This window comes from Lycorma delicatula, chromosome 10 (assembly GCF_047948215.1).
Source record: "Lycorma delicatula isolate Av1 chromosome 10, ASM4794821v1, whole genome shotgun sequence".
Lineage (NCBI taxonomy): Eukaryota > Metazoa > Arthropoda > Insecta > Hemiptera > Fulgoridae > Lycorma > Lycorma delicatula.
Genome location: NC_134464.1, coordinates 31,106,969 through 31,126,132, shown reverse-complemented (window position 1 = coordinate 31,126,132; position 19,164 = coordinate 31,106,969). Strand labels below are relative to the sequence as shown.

At 30.8% G+C, this 19,164-nt stretch overlaps 1 protein-coding gene across 9 annotated transcripts in view; it reads left to right on the top strand.

Annotated features, from left to right (window-relative positions):
• Positions 1–19,164, top strand: part of LOC142331049 (uncharacterized) — a 52,344-nt gene that overhangs the window by 673 nt on the left and 32,507 nt on the right. The gene's annotated exons all lie outside the window — the stretch shown is intronic.

Here is a 19,164-nt window from a genome sequence, read left to right as displayed (position 1 = left end):
AGCGTATTCCTGGAATAGTAGTAATTCTAACAGATATTACGTTAAAGTCTAGGTTTTTTATTTTTATATAATTCTTGCACTAACTACATAGCAGTGACTGAGATGCGCAGAGCAGCATGGCGCATCACGTGTCCCCTCTGCACCAATAGCAACAGAGTAGGGAAGCGCAGCTGGCCTGGCAGCACACACACACACACTTAACGAGAAAGATGGCGTCATCGAAGTAGCTATACGTCATTTATTATAAACATTTTAATGGCTATTAAAAATTAATATTAAAATTAAAAACCGTAAAATTCTACAATAAATCACAGAATCGTCCTAAAATTGATCAAATCACTTGAAAATGTTCACAGAAATATACTCTATGTCCTAATACTAATCGAGTAAATATTTAATTAATAAATATTTAATAAAAACAGAAAACTGAGGGACGCGAAAACACGTGGTTTTAATACGGCCCTCTTACCTAAAATATATCCTTCTTTACACGTGAAAAAGATATTGTTTTAAACGGTTAATTACTTAAGAGTTAAAAACTACATGAAGTTAATAAACGAACCCGTAATTTAAATGTAAATCGGAAAAACAAATAAAATAAATTCGCGTGATGTACACATTATTAAATATATAATCAACTTTTTAATTTAACCCTTAACTGGGCCCGCAAAGGGTAATCTTACCCACGAGTGCGTGGGGTCGCTTTCTTTCATTAATTAAAATTTTATTGGGGGCTATAACTCTGGAACCGATGAAAACAAGCACCGCTTACGATATATCGTAGAAAACCTCTCGATCAGAGCTTGTTACTGCAGTTAAGAAAAAGTCCAAAATCCAATTTTTTTAAATATTCGCTTTTTTTTGGACGCTTTTGGTTCATCCGATTGTAATCAAAAGGGGAGGTGCACAACTAGATGTTTTACAACAGTTTTAAATCCAAAATTCCAACATTCTACGGCTAATCGTTTTTGAGCTACGCGAGGTAATTACGTACGCACATACATATGTACAGACGTCACGTAAATACAAGTGAAAATGAATATTTCCGTTGAAATCTGAAAACCGAAATTATTCGCGATTACAATACTTCCTTTTACGTAAAAATAAAAGTTGTAAATTATAAGTAAAAAATAACTAAAACACTTAAAGGAATATATCTTATCGATCCTAATAACGGTAAAATTATATAAATAAATAACCCACAGTATGCGATAAAAATCGCGGGCATCCAAAATTATATAATGAACTAAGTTTTGATTAGTCTCGACGCACAGAATTTTATATAAGTTTAAAAACATTAGATTTAGATAAAATTAATCTGTCACCTGTTAAAAAGAAAAAAAAAAATTATTACTAGTGAAATATCTATTAGAATTTTGTTATCGCTTGTAATTTTAGTAATCGTTAATTGTGTAATGTAATGTAGAATATTTAAATAAAGATCACTCGCTACCAGAAGAACGTTTATTATTATTAAAAAAAAAAAATGTATTTTCAACGGAAAATGTTAACACACTTAAAAAGCGCGTAACATTTTTTTATAATAAATAATAGAATCCGTATTTATAATTTTTCCGATTTTTCTTTCAGCGGTAAATCTATTGGTTCTCTGATGTGTGTAATTTTCACGCGAATAAATAACAACAGACTTCGATTTTTCAAAAGGGGTGAAGGAAGGTAAAAAAAAAAAATTGCCCCTGCCTCCGGTTAATTTACTAAAAAAACATAAATAAAAATAATAAATTTAACGAGATACGATGTACTGCCACCTCCAAGATTAAAAGAACCGAGCCAGGTTGAAACATAAAGTTCGATTGTTTTATAAATATTTCCGTTTGATATGCAGATTTCTTTAATTTCTAAGGCGCTATAAACATTTTATAAAAACTCGGAATTCGCAAGCAAAGAAATCTACTTTTTTGCACCGCTCAAATTTATTCGTTATTACGGGCAATTTTTCTTGAAATAGATAAAAACAATTACGCCTTCCAAAAATTTACTAAGCATTTTTCAAAAAATAACATTTCAGTGGATATAAAATTTATTTTATTAAGCAAAAATAACAAAAAAACTTAAAATATGAATCCGATTTACCTATCTTAAAATAATAATCGCAATCTTGACGGGTAATTTACAAATAATATCTAATTTTTCATCTAAACTATTACTTACAACCAGCTCGAACAATATTTATCGTTAAAATTACGGCTTGTAAACATTACAATTACTTTCTATTTTAACTTTAACTTCATTGTAATTACGGCAGCTATCCTATTAAGTTTGTCCGTAATTCAAACGGACAAAAAAAATTTTTTTTTTTCCGAATTTAGAAATAATTGTAAATAAAATTACTCTTTACTCGCAGACGATAATAAACCGATGAAAACGTTACTAATATGACACGATGGTGGATAAATTGAGAAAATGAAGACGGAAATGATCATAATTTTATAAGGAATACGTTACCGTTTGTAATTTCAAAGAAAAATCTGTTGTTTAATTGAAATCCATCCAAATCGTTTTCGGTAAACCGACCGGGTGTTGCGTGCTGTACGGATTTTGATGTCGGTTTTGCTTGCATTGTTTTATAAAGGTGTGATATTTGTTTGATACGTTTAGGACCGTCGCCTATCAGTTTTACGTACCTGTAGTTTACAGAAATAAAAACTCCACTAACTCAAAGATGGAAATCTTCTTTTAATTTACGGTTATTATCAAAACGATATCCACCTTTCCTTTTCCTGATTGGAATGAGTTAATCGATCTACGGATGTATTTTGGATTTATTCTACCAAATGTTTTTTAAATCCCGTTAAAAAACGTAATAAATCTTTTAAAATGTTTAAACTTTCTACATCCGTTTATTAAATATAACGGAATAATTAACGAAACGTTAATTGTGTTTTAAGCACGATCTGAAGCAGAGTTCCAAAAATTTTGAGAAACTACGTTAACCGAATATATTATCGTAAAATAGGTAAAAAATAAGAAATTATGTATTACTCGTATCTTAAAAGTTATTATGCGTATAATTTCTTAAAAATGTCGTTGCCTTTCTAGTATTATTATGGGGCTTAAAAATTCCACAGTAGAAATAAATGTACATTTTTAACGTGGATAACCTATATATATATGTCTGATACGAGATAGTAATAGCGTATATAAGTAATTTAAGTGTTTACTGTGGCGATTTTGAAACCGGGATAAAGTTGTACATATTCATTATGCAGCATTTGTATGCTTTTTATATTTATCAAATGTAAAAAAAATATTTTGTTCTTGTGAAATAGTTTTCTCATTTTCAAGGTTTATTTATTAAATCGCTCGCTAATTTACGTAACTTATATTGGATTTTACTATAAGTTTCATTAATTTTTTATACTGTATTCACTTCTCTGTACAGCGTTTAAAAACAGCTGTCAAAAATGGGAAAATAGAATACGGGTAGAGTTGAAATTTAATAAAAATAAAATGTTGATACCAATATTTTTAATAATATTCATTTTTTTTCTCTTTCCGTAGGGGGAGGAAAAAGCTCTGCCAGCCGCCGTCAGCCCAGCACTGACGGCAGTGCGGGGTTCTCCCCCGCTAAAAAAACCTGCCCCCCTATCCTGCAGGGCCCGGATCTAAGCCATATGATATGTACAGTCCCTGCATGATCACACAGGCACTCTACTATCCGAATCCGTATGACCGGAAGGCGTCCCCAGGAGGTGATCGAGGAGCGACGACTCCCGAAAACATCTATGTCCAGACAGGAGCCGGGTAAATTCGTAGCCTGTGTTCCCGTGCTTTCGCTCCACCCAGTTCCTGACGTCGCTTAATAATATTCTCAGTATGTACTGTTTTGATACGGCGTAAACAGTTTAACAAATATGTTACGTTAGAATTATAAGTAAATATGAAAAATTAAGTAATTTCAGCGATTAACATTTCTAGACCGATAACGGAAAAGTCTATTTCGTCGAAATAAAGTTCAAACATAATTTAGGCAGACCAACAGGTCCATTCGCCAACCGCGCGAGAAACCGAAAAAAGGATATTTTTATCCCTTTATAGGGGATTGAATAATACCGGAAAATATGTTCGCTGGGAAACATTTCTGCCCTTTGAATAAAATTTTGAGATACAGGACCCTTAAGGTCCATATCTCCTTGCCTGCTACACCTATCGTGACAAATTAATCGCCGTCACGTACAAAAAATCATCGTGCCGATTTCATCCAAATCGGTCCATCCGATCGAGAGATACTCGGTTTCTGGAATTCTTCATCGCTGAAATCGTGTCGTTTGGTTAGAAACAGACATGAACGGTAGCGGTTCGTAGCTAAATTTAACGAGGTTGATTTTCTTAGCCTTTTCAAGGCCGCGGTTAAAGTTTTCTGTAAAATAAAAGAACCGAAAACAAGAATGAATCGATAGCAGAAAGCAGGATAATAATCTAATTCTACACTTTATTAGATTCAAGAATACGGCCCACCGTTTCTAAGCATATTACGCTAAAAAGGCCTATTCGGTTTAATCGAATAAATAATAAAATGTCAACAGATAATATTTTTTTAGTAATATTAGGCGATAAAATCTCCGCTTAAAAACACTATACTCCAACGGCGGTTAATTTCAATTTCTATGTACGCAGAAACAAATACGTTATTAGTTTTTACTAATTACCTTCTCTTTAGCCCTTCTGATTTGGCGATCAAAGAGCCCTTGCTTTCCGCAGTCTTCTGATCGCTACTGAAAAGACAAATAAACACTTTCGCATTCCTTTTGCAGATGATCGAATTAGAGAAGCGAACGAAAAAGGAAGTTTCCGTAAACACGTGGCGTAAAAAAAACTATCTTCCGCCGGCACGCCAGGGTGGGCTCTGGGGGAGCGACAGTGCTTTCTCTTCCTGGCAGTTTCCTATGTGCGCATGCGCACAACAGCTAAACACCACGCCGCTGGAACTGTGAAGCGCACAATTCCGTACAAAGATTTTCGTATCTTTTTCATAAACTGGGGGATGGCTACTGACATTAAGCTTAAGGATTATTATATATTGTACAAGTATAAAGAAAGAATTTAAGAAAAAAAGGACTCGTTATATTAAATTCTATCGATAATATTAAGCGAAAACAGGTGGTGCTGGAGTCCACAGTGCCTGTACACGAGCCGCCGCTGGTCATAAAACACAAAGATTTTCAAAAATCCAGACACGCAAAATTTGAGCCGTATTATTATTAAGTTTTTATATTTAAAAAAAAAAGCCATAAGGAAATTATATTCATTATTTATGAATATTTTCTTAAAAAATAAATCGCAATAGACGTAAGATTTAAATCGTAATGCGTTTCTGAAATACGATAATCAGGACAAGGATTTTTTTATCTTGAAATATCAATCCCCGGGCGTTTAACTTTAATATGACGAGATAGATTACTAGTCGTCGCACCGACATAAGGTATTGATATACGGCAAAGATTACACAAAGCTTTTCCAGGGCTTGCTTCCGAAATTCAAGTCCAGATGCGACTTCTTTTTCTGCAGCTATAACGTTTATACCTTTAAAAACAAATTATTCTTTTATAAAAATACTTATATTATATCTACTTATGTACGATTTAAAAAATAGAATACCGATAAATCATTTAGAAAAAATCGGCTTCTGAATATATAAACTGAAAAAAAAAAGAATAGTTTAGTTTCAGTACGTAGATGACAAAACCGTTTAAACTAACTTTTGTTTCCATGTTAAACTACAAAGCCTTTTTTTCTTAATATTAGTATTTCATTAAAAATAATACTTCATTTTTCGGATCAAGTTACGAGAATATATCCGATAAATAGATACATAAACACATAAAAACAAGTTGTAATATTAAACGTATTTCCATCTGTCCTTAAATAAGAAAAATAAATTTGTTGAAATTTTTTCTCTCAGGATGAAAGCTTTTTAATACACAAACAAAAAAAAAAATCTTAATCTTTTACTAAATATATTGTAATGTAAATCGAAACTAATAATTTTTATTTTCCATAGCTGTACGTAGAACAATCCAAAAATTCAGTTTAAATATCTCTTTTAACCGTTATCATTTATTTATTTAACTTATAGCCTTTTTAAATCGAATAAATAGCAAGCTCGTTTTCATTTTTACAAGGGTTGTTATTTAATTGATACGACGTAAAGTAGCAGCAAACGAAAAATCTGTCGAATAGAATGAAGTTAACATTAAGACTATTCTAATGAGATATTTATTAAGGGGCTGATTGAGGTCGCTGAAGGAAAAATATTTAACGATTATAATCGACTACGTATAATATAATCTTTTCTTTTTCTTCTTTACAATCTTTTATAAACTTTGCTGATGATATAATTAACGGTAACTCCGGTAAAGATTCCTTGGTACTAATTATAATATCGTTACGTGTAACAAATTTCAAACTTAATTGACCCACCGGGTTGGTCTAGTGGTGAACGCGTCTTCCCAAATCAGCTGATTTGGAAGTCCAGAGTTCCAGCGTTCAAGTCCTAGTAAAGCCAGCTATTTTTACACGGATTTGAATACTAGATCGTGGATACCGGTGTTCTTTGGCGGTTGGATTTTCAATTAAACACACATCTCAGAGTGGTCGAACTGAGACTGTACAATACACACACTTCATTTACACTCGTCATACATATCATCCTCTGAAGAATTATCTAAGCGATAGTTACCGGAGGCTAAACAGGAAAAAGAAAACTTTTATTCAAACTTAATTAAACGGTCAGTAAGCGAAGTGATATTCGGGGCGATAGAATGATAAAGATGTATACTCGTGGAAAAATTTGCTAAATTTGTATATCTTAACTGCAACAACATATGTGTTAATAAACCGGGAATCTTTGGCAGAAATTAAAATTTGAACCGAACAATCTCGAGCGATTTTCCTAAGGATGAAAACACTTATGCGGTCATTATCTCAAACCGTTACCGTCGAATGCGAACGGTTCGTCTTCTTGGTTTTCAGTGCTGTTATGTCACAGAGACATGGACGGTCAAAACGCTTAAATATTGAACAATTTTAAATGTAGGTCGGCAAACGATTATGATATGATAATTGCAAAATTTTACATCTCATATTACACGACAAAATCTTTGATAAATATGGTCTTGATGAGTTTTTACGACTTAAAAATTCGAGAAAATTTTCGTCTTGTTGAGAGGTTTTATTCTAGAGGCGGTATCGATGACAGCCATTGTATGATTTTTAATTATCATAAGAAAAAAGTAATTTAAAAGAAATAATGTGTATAAATGCACTCCATTTAGAATTACGTTTAAAACGATATGTTTAATGATGGATAAACGTAATAAAATATTTTTTTATAGTAAGAAATGTTTTAATAAATAAAAAAATTGTTCAATAGACAATTATAAATATGATAAATAATAATAATGTATCGGTCAAACGCTGATATAGGACTACTTTGCAAAGAGTAATTTTAGAAATAATTATTTTTTCGTTTAATTTTTTTTTTAGTGTCTGTACGCATCAAGTAAAAGATTTCTCAATCGGTGACTAATTCGGTGATTGTGTGAGATGTGAAGGGAAGGAAAAACCCAGGTGGCTTCCTTTGCTCTGATTGGCTACCGTAGGGCAGTACTATATCACGTGATGGTTCTATTCAAATACAACCGTAACGGTCAATATTGCTATACAAGACAATGTTAGTAATCCTATTTCTTATATACACATTCGGTATAATTAAATTGATTTAAGATTAGTTGATTATTTTATATCGAGTACATTTTATAAAAATAATAATTAATCTCCTTTAATCTAATAAATATTTAAAAAATAGAATATTTGAGTAGACACTAATTTAGTAAATACAATGACATGTCGATAAAAATATGTAAATCGGATGACGTGTTACGTGTTGATTAGGTTAGGCTAATTGTATTGCGTAATATACCATGACTTCCCGACAAGTACAATGTTGCCGGATTTCATTTTTCAATTTAATGAAAAATTATTCAGTATAAAATTTAGTTCACAGACTGTTTCATTCACCATCATTTCTTTTTTTACATGATACGTTGTCTAATATTAAATTATTTTTTCTTATTTTAATTGTGATTGCGATACGTTTCGGTTTCCAGATTTAAATGAAAATATACATTTTGACCATCCCTGAATCCATTTTGACTAGTTTCGGCGTGACGTAAAAATATAAAATATTTTGATCTTTAAAGGGAAGACACCTCGGTTTGAATCGGACTTCATCTCCTTTTATTATTTTTTTCAACTATTTTTTTAAAATTTAAATATACTGATTTAATCATTATTAACCAGTGATTCTAAAAAAAATTACAATACATAATAATTCAATGATAATAAAAAAAAATGAAAAAATTATTAGCGAAATAAAATTCTACATACTTTTTAAAATGTATAAATTTAATTTAATAGGTATTACATACGTGTATATGTAATAGATGTTCGTGAAACATCTGATTATTTAATATTAATTGAAAATTATAATTTAAAATCGTATTATTTTTGGATTTTCTAGTTTACTTACGTAACAAATATCTGTAAATAAGGAATATTTGAGTAGACACTAATTTAGTTAATACAATGATAGGTAGTTAAGTTATCGTTTGTGAACCAACGGAATAAAGACGGTTTTCGAGTGTTACATCGCACTCATTAATCTCAAAGGGGAGGGTTAATAAAATCTTTTGTGTGTATGTATTATGTGGGTTTACGTGAAATTTTATTTAAGGTAGCTTGAAGTGCATTTAAATCATACTGAAGTACGTTCCTCTTTAAGTTAGTTTAAGTAAGTTTAATCTTTACACGAAAGGATTTTTAGTTAAAAAGATTGTTTAATTTACTCTTATTTTATTTGAATAATACAAACAAAGAATAAAACCACTGCAAATTATCGTTTCAAAAATTGTATTAATATTAAAAAAGTAAATAAAACTAATTATTTAATCAGTAATAAGTAATAAAAAGATTTACATTGGATGCGTTACAAGTGAATTAGGTTAGGTTAAACTATTGGCTCGAGGCTTTAATTATTTTTTATAAACATTACCCCAGACACAGATGAAATTACTCAAATAATGGGGTTCTATGTTATCTAATAGTAACCCTAAAAAAGTAAATAAAATTTACGCGTCATAATGTTTCAAACAAATACATAAAATTAAACGAAGTAATAATAATACTTATAATAATAATAATATTTTAATTATTTATATAATTTAAAAATATATATATTTACCCGTCGATTTCCGTGGTGGAGTGGTAGCGTCTCGGTTTTTTATCCGGAGGTCCCGAGTTCGAAATCCCGTCAGGCATGGCATTTTTTATACGCTACTAAATTCCATTTCCATATACCCATACATAAGCTTCTCTATAAAACGTCGTAGTAAATTAATTCATGAAATAAAAAAATAAGTAATTTAAATAAATAAAAATAAAAAAAGAAAGAAATTTGATCTGTAATAGTAATGCATAAATCTTAAAAAAATCCGTTTTATAATGTTATTTTATAAAAAGGTAGTCAGTCGGTAAATATATCTGGAGTAACCGACCCAGAGTTAAACATATGATGTAAAAACAGATGTATGTAGACAGCTACGGGCTTGAACGAATGTACGCGGCAATTAACGAACGTCAGATTGAAGGACAACCTTTCTAGACGCTTGTTGGTGCGTTAAAACATGTACATTTTTATTAAATCTTGCGTTCGTTTGAAACATCATAAATTGGTTTTATTATATTTATTATAATGTGAAATATTATTCAGGAATATGTTTAACAGTGGTGTTACTATTAATTTGTAATTAAAACTAAACTTGTATGTAAGGTAAGTACAAAATTAATCGGGTTTTGATAAAAGTTCAATGCAGCAAATTACCTAGTTTATATATTTGTGTGTCTGTCTGTGTTTTTTATATATAAATAACCTTTATTTATCCACATGTTGATTACAATTAGTAATACTAGATGAAATGTTTCTTACAACTAAATATTAGTACATAAAATAACTTTTTCTATACTATCATCCACATTTTATCTTAGTTATATTTGTAAAATATTTTAGTGTAACTGCTCATTTTAAAAAAAATCTTGTACTAAGCTTTTAATATTTTCTTAACTTACACCTTAAGTATAAATATAGTCTATGTAACGTACATTTCCTATTATAATGTAATTCTTAAATATATTCTAATGTATAATTTGCTCTTTTCTCCTAAAGTGTACATTACAATATGTTCAACGAGTAAATAATAAGCAACCCTCCATGACCCAATGATACGTATGACATGTAAATGAGGTGACTTAGGCTGACAATTCCGGAGACCTGTGGTTAATTGAATTTCAACCGTCAAGTATTCTGGCATTTACTGTCTAGTACTCAATTTCATATAAAAGTAGCTAACTTTTACTAGGCTTTGAATCTCATAACCTTTGACTTTGAGAATCAGCTAGTAAACAACTGATTTGTGGTGAGTTAATCAGCTCTGTGGGCTATCCAATATGAGTTTTTATACGGTAATTTAAAAAAGAAGTTTACACAAATTATATACTTGTAAGTACACAGTATTCAAAATAATTTGTTTACAAATTCTCATAACAGATTTTTAATCATCTGTAAAATATTCTAATGTGCATGTACTTTGGATCTAACTTTCTTTCATTCTACCAAATCGTTTAAATGGAGAAAATTATCATATTTTTTTGGAAACTCCAATTAAGAGGAAATATGTGGTTTCACCACGATGGAGCCCCAGCACATTTCAGTCAGTCGGTTTCAGATTTCAATAATACTTGTTATGTATATGTATATATATATATATATATAAACATATATATAAATATAAATTCAGTAGTTTTAGTACATATTTATGTACTAAAACTACTGAAGATCGTGACGGGTAACACAAGTAAACCAAACAACGCGAACGAAGATGCGATTGGGATGTTTTATATATATATATATATGTGTGTGTGTGTTTTTCTGTGTGCGTGTGTTATGTTACAATTTGTTCCTGATGCGTTGACACTGTTATATGTTTTATAAGTCCGATTCTTTGAGAGAATAAACAACACGTATAAAATTCACTGTAGCGAATATTTGTCAGATAAATGTATTTCTCTTATTTCATATATATATATATATATATATATATATATATTACATACACACAAACACACACTCATACTCACAGTGCAAATAAATAATCCTTGTTCCATGAAATTAAAAGGAAATTTTAAACAATAATGCTCTTTAAACATTAAATAACCAATTTTTTTATTTGGGCTGAACATAAACCACAAGATAAAATTAATCTTGTTTTAATGAATGAGTATAAAAATTGTAATAAATTTACAAATTAATACCATTAAATGATTAAAAAAAAAAAAAATTAATTTATGATTAATGTAAAAATATTATTAATTTTTAACTACATAGAATCTGATGTTGACAACACATGATTTTTTGTACGCCTATTAAATTACACTTACACTTTTTTTAAATGTAAATACGTAAAATTTTATCTCATTAATAATTGTAGATATTTTTTCTTTTTTTTTGTTTGTTATTGAATTATTATTCATCGTATTTTTTTTATAATGGTTAATAAAAAACCATAATGGTTAATAATTAGTTTTTATAGGTTATAATAGTTTTTTATAATGGTTAATAATGGTTAATGAAAGGTTAATAATTATTAATAAATCAATATATTTAAATTAAAAAATAGTTAAAAAAAAGTAGATGAAAAAGGGGATTTGAACGGATATGCTTTCCCCTTTCAAATATTTCATTAATTAAAATTTTATTTTGCTATAACTGGAACAAATGAAAAAAAATACCATTTACGATATATCGTTGAAATCCTTTCAATGTGGGCTTATTACTGCAGTTAGAAACAAGATTTTGGTCTTTTTTTGGACACTTTTGGTTCAGTGGATTGCAATCAAAAGGGGAGGTGCACAACGTGATGTTACAACAGTCCTAAACACAAAATTTTAACGTCCTACGGCTAATAGTTTTTGACTTATGCCAAATACTTAAGTACATACGTACGTACAGACGTCACGCCGAAAGTAGTCAAATTGGATTCAGGGATGGTCAAAATGGATATTTCAGTTTAAATCTGAATATCGAAATTTTTCGCGATCACAATAATTTCTTACTTCGTACAAGGAAGTAAAAATGAACTAAAATTGGTTATTTGTTATATACAAAGAGTTTTACAAAAAAAAAAAAAAAAAAAAAAAAAAAAAACGGAATGTGTTCTAAAATTTAAAATAACAAAAAATCATATAAATATGAATCTTGTAGTGCTGCGTTTTCGAGTAATAATTTATGAATTATTTCAGCCTGATTTTTTTTCTGAGGATAAAATAAAATCTATATTGAAAACTTTGTAATTTAAATGGAGATATTTGATTGTTTCTTTGATATTTAACTGGAAAAATTGAATAAAAAATGTCTAGAAGAGAATGGAATGCTTAATCATTTTTTTAAATATTAAAAAATTTACAAACACTACTTTTAATCTAGAAGATTCTTAGTTCGAATCGCGGTTAGGTTTTCATATATTTTAACATGCTAAAACAATTTTTCTTATCCGGTATAAAAAAAATAATTATTAAAAATAAAAAAAAATAGATTGTAATAAAATCTTTACGGGAAGGAAACGAAGCTATATAAATATATTACTAGGATGAACAATTAACAGATTATGACGCAAGTGTTATCGGACGTAAAAAAATATAACGAGACTGTCAGGAACCGCTTTGCTGGCCGTTCCCGTGCTACTAGAGAGCCTCCTAAAATTTTTAAATTTACCATCTGTTAAAAACAATAATTACAATTACTGTTTTTAAGATGCTTTTTTTCTAAACGGCAATTGCAATTATTATTTTTAAACATGGCGTATCTTAGGTTAAGCTGAGAGCGGGTGATACTCGGTCCGGTCACAGTCTTTCAATAGATTTCAATGCCTCGGCACAAAATGAAGAAAAGCCAAAAACTGTGACGCTACATTAAAGACTTCACAATTTATCATTAAAGCTAAATCATCTAGATGAAAACCCTTTTTTTATTTATTTTATCGCTACGTTGCTTAGATAGGGAGATATGCAGCGTTAAAGACAAAAGTGGCCTTTTACCTTTAAAATGGAACATTTCCGTTTAGCAAAATCGGAAAAAAGAAATTAAATGTAAAATTTTAAGATTTAAACGATTTTATTGCAGTTCACTTCTTTCTTTTTCCTGTTTAGCCTCCCGTACCTTTCAGATAATACTTCAGAGGATGAATGAGGATGATATGTATGAGTGTGTACATGAAGTGTATGTAGTCTTTTACAGTCTCAGTTCGACCGTTCCTGAGATGTGTTAATTGAAACCCGACCACCAAAAAACACCGGTATCTACGATCCGGTATCCAAATCCGTGTAAAAATAACAACATACTTTAGTGGGATTTGAACGCTAGAACTCTCGATTTCCAAATCAGCTGATTTGGGAAGACGCGTTCACCGCTAGACCAACCCGGTGGGTTATTGCAGTCGCTGATAAACTTTATTTCCCCTATGGGCTCGATCAAACACGGAAAAATACTTTAAAATTTTTTAAAATGTTTTTTCTCACCGATCTTTTTTTTAATTTGATGATTTTTTAAATCTGAAGTATACGGTCAAGAAGTAGATTATTCAAGCTTTAATTTTTTATTTATTCGCCTTTTTAGACCTGTCGGTTGCAAAATTAAAGTAGTTAGATCAGAATCATTTTTTATCGTGACACATAGGTGTCCTTTTAATTTTTACTCCTTGTACGAAGTAAAGGAAGTATAACGATCAGAACAAATTTCGGTTTTCATATTTCAACGGAAATATTCATTTTGACTAGTTTCGGCGTGACGTCTGTATCTCGGATAACTCAAAAACGATTAGCTGTAGGATGTTGAAGTTTTGGATTTAGGACTGTTGTAACGTCTAATTGTCTACCTCCTCTTTTGATTGCAATCGACTGGACCAAAAGCGTTCAAAAAAACGCAAGATCAATAAAATTTGGATTTTGGACTTTTTCTTAACTGCAGTAAAAAGCCCTCATCGATAGCTTTTCAATGATATATGATAAGTGGTACTTATTTTCATCGGTTCCAGAGTTATAGAAAAATTAAATTTTAATTAATGAAATAATTAAATTCGGTACGAATCCGACTTCGTCTCCTTTTTTTATCATTTTTTTAAAATTGATTTGTTAATAATTATTAACATCTGATTGTAAAAAAAAATTACGATAAATAAAAATTAAGTAATAACAAAAAAAAAAAAATGAAAACCTTTCAAAAGTTATTAATGAAATAAATTTTTACGTACTTTTCATTTAAAAAACTGTGTATATGTAATTTAACAGACGAACAAGGAAGTCATGTAGTGTCCGCATCAGATTTTTTATGATTAATTCACCATATAAGATAGAAACTTCTGCGTGGGAATATAAAACGGAAATTTTGTAGACTATCTGGCCGGGATTCAAACCCGGGACCTCCGAATAAATGGCTGAGACGCACTATTACTCCGACATGTGACCGGAGGAGTGGTATAATTAAAATTTTATATAGTTCCGCACTTCTGTATTCCCTCTAATATCCCTCAATTTAATATATGAAACCGATTTTAATACTTTTAATATCTTTTTTTTTTGTCTTTAGTCTGGTTCGATGCAGCTCTCCAAGATTCTCTATTTATTGCCAGTCGTTTCAATTTCTTTTACATATTCCAAACGTCGCCTGCCTGCACAATTTTTCCCATCTACCTTTCCCTCCAATTTTAAAACGACTATTCCAGCAAGCCTTAATGTGGCCTATAAGTCTATTTCTTCTTTTAACTATATTTTCCAAGTATTCTCCTAACACTTCTTCCATTCTCTTCTGAATTCTTCTGTACAGAATTCTAGTTAAGATTTTTGATGCGCGGCTAGTTAAGCTAATTGTTCTGTATTCTTCACATTTATCTGCTCCTCCTTTCTTTGGTATCGTGACTACAACACTCTTTTTGAAGTCTGACGTAACTTACCCTTTTTCCTAAATATTACCCACCGGTTTAATATTAACCTATTAAAATGTGCTATTTGAGGAATGTTCAAATTGTACAATTTTAACATAGGTGTGGAACAGAAAAGTCTATTGAAAAAAAAATTGTTTAAAATTTTAATAACAAATCATTTTTATTTCTCTTTTTTTATCCGGTATTGATTTACATTTTATTTAAAACCCTCCAACTAGTAAAAAGATAGACATCGACGACAAAATGTTGTCAATTATATTTTTTCATCGTCAAATGAAAACGCGTAATGAAAATCAATAGATTTCATTTTATATTTAATTATTTTACGTCATTAACATTACATAATTACAATAGCAATGTTATATCTTTGCAGATTAGTTTGAAACTTTATAATTTACTTCAAAATGTAGGTACATTATTTCGCATTTCCTAGTTTAATTTTTAAATGTCCGTATAGTTATATTGTTTGGTGTAAAAATAGTATCGTTATTTAGGATGATAATTAAACCCACCGGATCGGTCTAGTGGTTAACGCGTCTTCCTAAATCAGCTGATTTGGAAGTCGAGAGTTACAGCGTTCAAATCCTAGTAAATCCAGTTATTCTTACACGGATTTGAATACTAGATCGTAAATACCGGTGTTCTTTGGTGGTCGGGTTTCAATTAACCGCACATCTCAGGAACGGTCGAACTGAGAATGTACAAGGACTATACTTCATTTACACTCATACATATCATCCTCTGAAGAATTATCTAAACGGTAGTTACCGGAGGCTAAACAGGAAAAAGAAAAAAAAAAGGATGATAATTAAGTATAAAAACGGTTCATGTTTTAAATCGAGGGATACTAGGAGATAGAAACAAGTGGAGAGCTATGTATAATTAACAATTTTGTTAAATATCTTCATTCCTAAAGTCTTCAGTTAAAATTTGGACCAGGTCTACAGATTTGTCTCCTTTAGGTTATTTTTGGGGTTAATGCAAATATAATGTATGCGTCACCGTGAAAGACCGATATCTGGCAAATTGTGGACGTTCTCCGGGAAATGTCAACACACCAATATATCGTTGAAAAATCGGAAATATTTATTTATTTCGACCTAAGCCGGTATACGTCAACAAAAACAGATAAGCTCCGGTGGGATCAAAACGATACTAAAAATTAAAAAAAAAAAAAAATCTGTAGGTAAATAAATAGATTACGAGAAACCCTCATAAAAAATCTGAAGTGAACACATGACTTTCTTGTACGCCTATTCAATTACTTATACACATTTTTAAATTAATACGTAAAATTTTATTTCCTTAGTAACTTCTGATTTTTTCCCATATTTTTTTTATTGTTATTATTTATCGTAATAAGTTTTTACAATCAGATTAATAATTATTAATAAATTAATATATTTAAATAAAAAAAAAAAAGTTAAAAAGGTGATGAAGTTGGATTCGAACCGATGCGCCTTCCCTTTGTAAGATCCAAATGTTTCATTAATTAAAATTTTATTCGGCTCTAATTCCGGAACCGATAAAAATAAGTACCGCTTATAATATAACGTTGAAATCTCTTAATGAGGACATATTACTGCGGTCCAAATCCAAATTCTTTGATTTTGGTTTTTGTGGACGCTTTTGGTCCAGTCGATTGAAATCAAAAGGGGAGGTGCACAACTAGATGCTACAACAGTCCTAAATCCAAAATTTCAATATCTTACGGTTAATCGGTTTTGAGTTATACGTACGTACAGACGTCACGCCGAAACTAGTCCAAATAGATTCAAGGATGATAAAAATGGATATTTCCGTTGATATCTGAAAACCGACATTTTTCGCCATACTTACTTTACTTCGTACGAGGAAGTATTAAATTTAAGCCAAACATAATCTACGTTTGCTCAGCCCACCGGGCGGGTTTAGCGGTTAATTCGCATTTTTTAAACCTAAATTTTTTTTATTAGTGCTTGTCACGACGTGTAATAATTGTGCATTTTTATTAATTAATTATTTTATTGTTGTTATTAAGATAAAAGTTAGCGCTATATTTTCCGCTAAGATCACTATATTACTATTTTGAGTACCGTTTACCTTTCTTTAATATATGTCGACGCGTTTTGGAATAACTTCATTATCAAAACTTACTGCACTAATAGTTTTAAAATTCTGTTAATCGTTATATAGCGTATAGTCAACGTCCCTCCCTTTATTTGACGTCATCTGGCCTTCTTGTTTATTTGTTATTAACGGTTTTAATTATATTTATCTATTTCCTCTTTTCAATAAATTAAGGTTGTTAAAAAGGACATCCGTCTTTTCGTTTAGTTGTTACTTTTAATTTAAAGATTTCTAAATTCTCTTAAACGATCGATTGGTTTAACGCTTTTGAGAATTAGTTTTATCGATTCTTCTATGTCCTTTTTCTACTAAACGCGTTGTATAATTAGAATCGGTTTTTGATTTTTAAAATATCTCACGTGTTCGTCATGTCTTAATTTCAATCTTTTTCCTGTTTGTCCAGTATATGTCGCATCGCATTTGCATTTTATTATGTATATACCATTACTGTTATATATATATATCTTTTTCTTCCGTGTTACTATTAAAAATCTTTTTCAGTATATTATTTGTATTTATAGCCGTTTTTATAACTAGTATAATACGATATAAGATCTAAAAATATAAAACAAATATTAATAATCTAGAATTTGAAATTTATAGAAACGAAACTTATACAGATAACATCGTAGCTTACGATTCGAATCGCCCGATGGAGAATAAATTAGCGGCTTTTAGATTCACGATAGATGGACTACGTAAATTACCGTTAAAGAAATCGGCATATAAAAAGTCGTGTGAGACTGTATCGGGACGCACAGCCGTCTATAACGTTAACGTGAAACGTTATAGACCTTGAATGAAGTTCCTTCGAGCTAGAGTTAAATGGGAGAGCCGCAGTCATATTTTTTTTAACAAAACTGAAAGTCTCCGACGGAGAATTTTAGTTCCTTCATTTGGCCGACTTTACAGATAAATTGGTCGGTCTGTTCATCGGCAAGTAACTTTTAGTGTATCGGATCGAAATAAAAACAAAACGTTGATCGCGTACTAAATTTAATTTTAACGTAAAACAGACAATAAATGGTACACGATATTTATTTCGACTAATATTCGACGTCAATTTTGTTCAACATCGGTCTGTGATATGAGAAATAAGAGACATAAGGCATAATAAGCGATGGTACAGGTTCTCGCGCCGTCGGCGTAATTCGCCGAGCGCGCCGTGCAGTTTTGCGACGCTTCCGAAACAGTCTCGCTCGCTCGGGATCGAACATCTGGGTACCTGTACGTGGCCCATAACCTCCCCTTTTCCAACGATATGCGTAATTTATATTTCCGGCTGAGTTTTGCGCGGGCTGAGGCTGACATATTGAACCATATTGAACATACTTTGTTAGAGTTTAATTTAATTTTTTACGCGTAAATATTGTTTAAAATACACTTATTATTACTTAAATCGATGTATCTCCACCGATTGTATACGCAAATACACGAAACACCTCGCGATTACGTCTAAGTCGTGACCTACACTGAATGAAAATGAGCAAAAGCGCCGGTTTTACCGGATCTGCGCTGTGCTCCCTCCCCGCCAATCCGCTAGCCAGTGATACAAACTCAAAGCTGTATCGGCGAGCTGACCGTGTAAGTTATAAAATGACACCGCTTGAGACTAATAGTTAGGGAGTTACTAAGGCAGGACGATATAGTCCTTTTCGTTACGCTACAAATTTCTGTTCTGGTACCCGTATGTTTCGGTGTGATTTTAAAGACGTTTCACGTCAAAAAGAGTTAAACAATATTTTTTCATATAGCAGAAAAATAACGGGTATCAAAAAGAAATGATCAGAAAAACAAATTAAAATAGAAATAAAAGAAATGAAATTAAAAGAACAAGCGATAAATAAACCTGTAAATGGAGTAAATTAAATTTTATCGAGTAAGAAATTTGTCCATTTAAACAATTCTTTAGTAAGTATATACCGTATTTATTCGAGTACCCCCCGCACTTTTTTTCTTGGAATCTGAGAGAAAAAATAAGGGT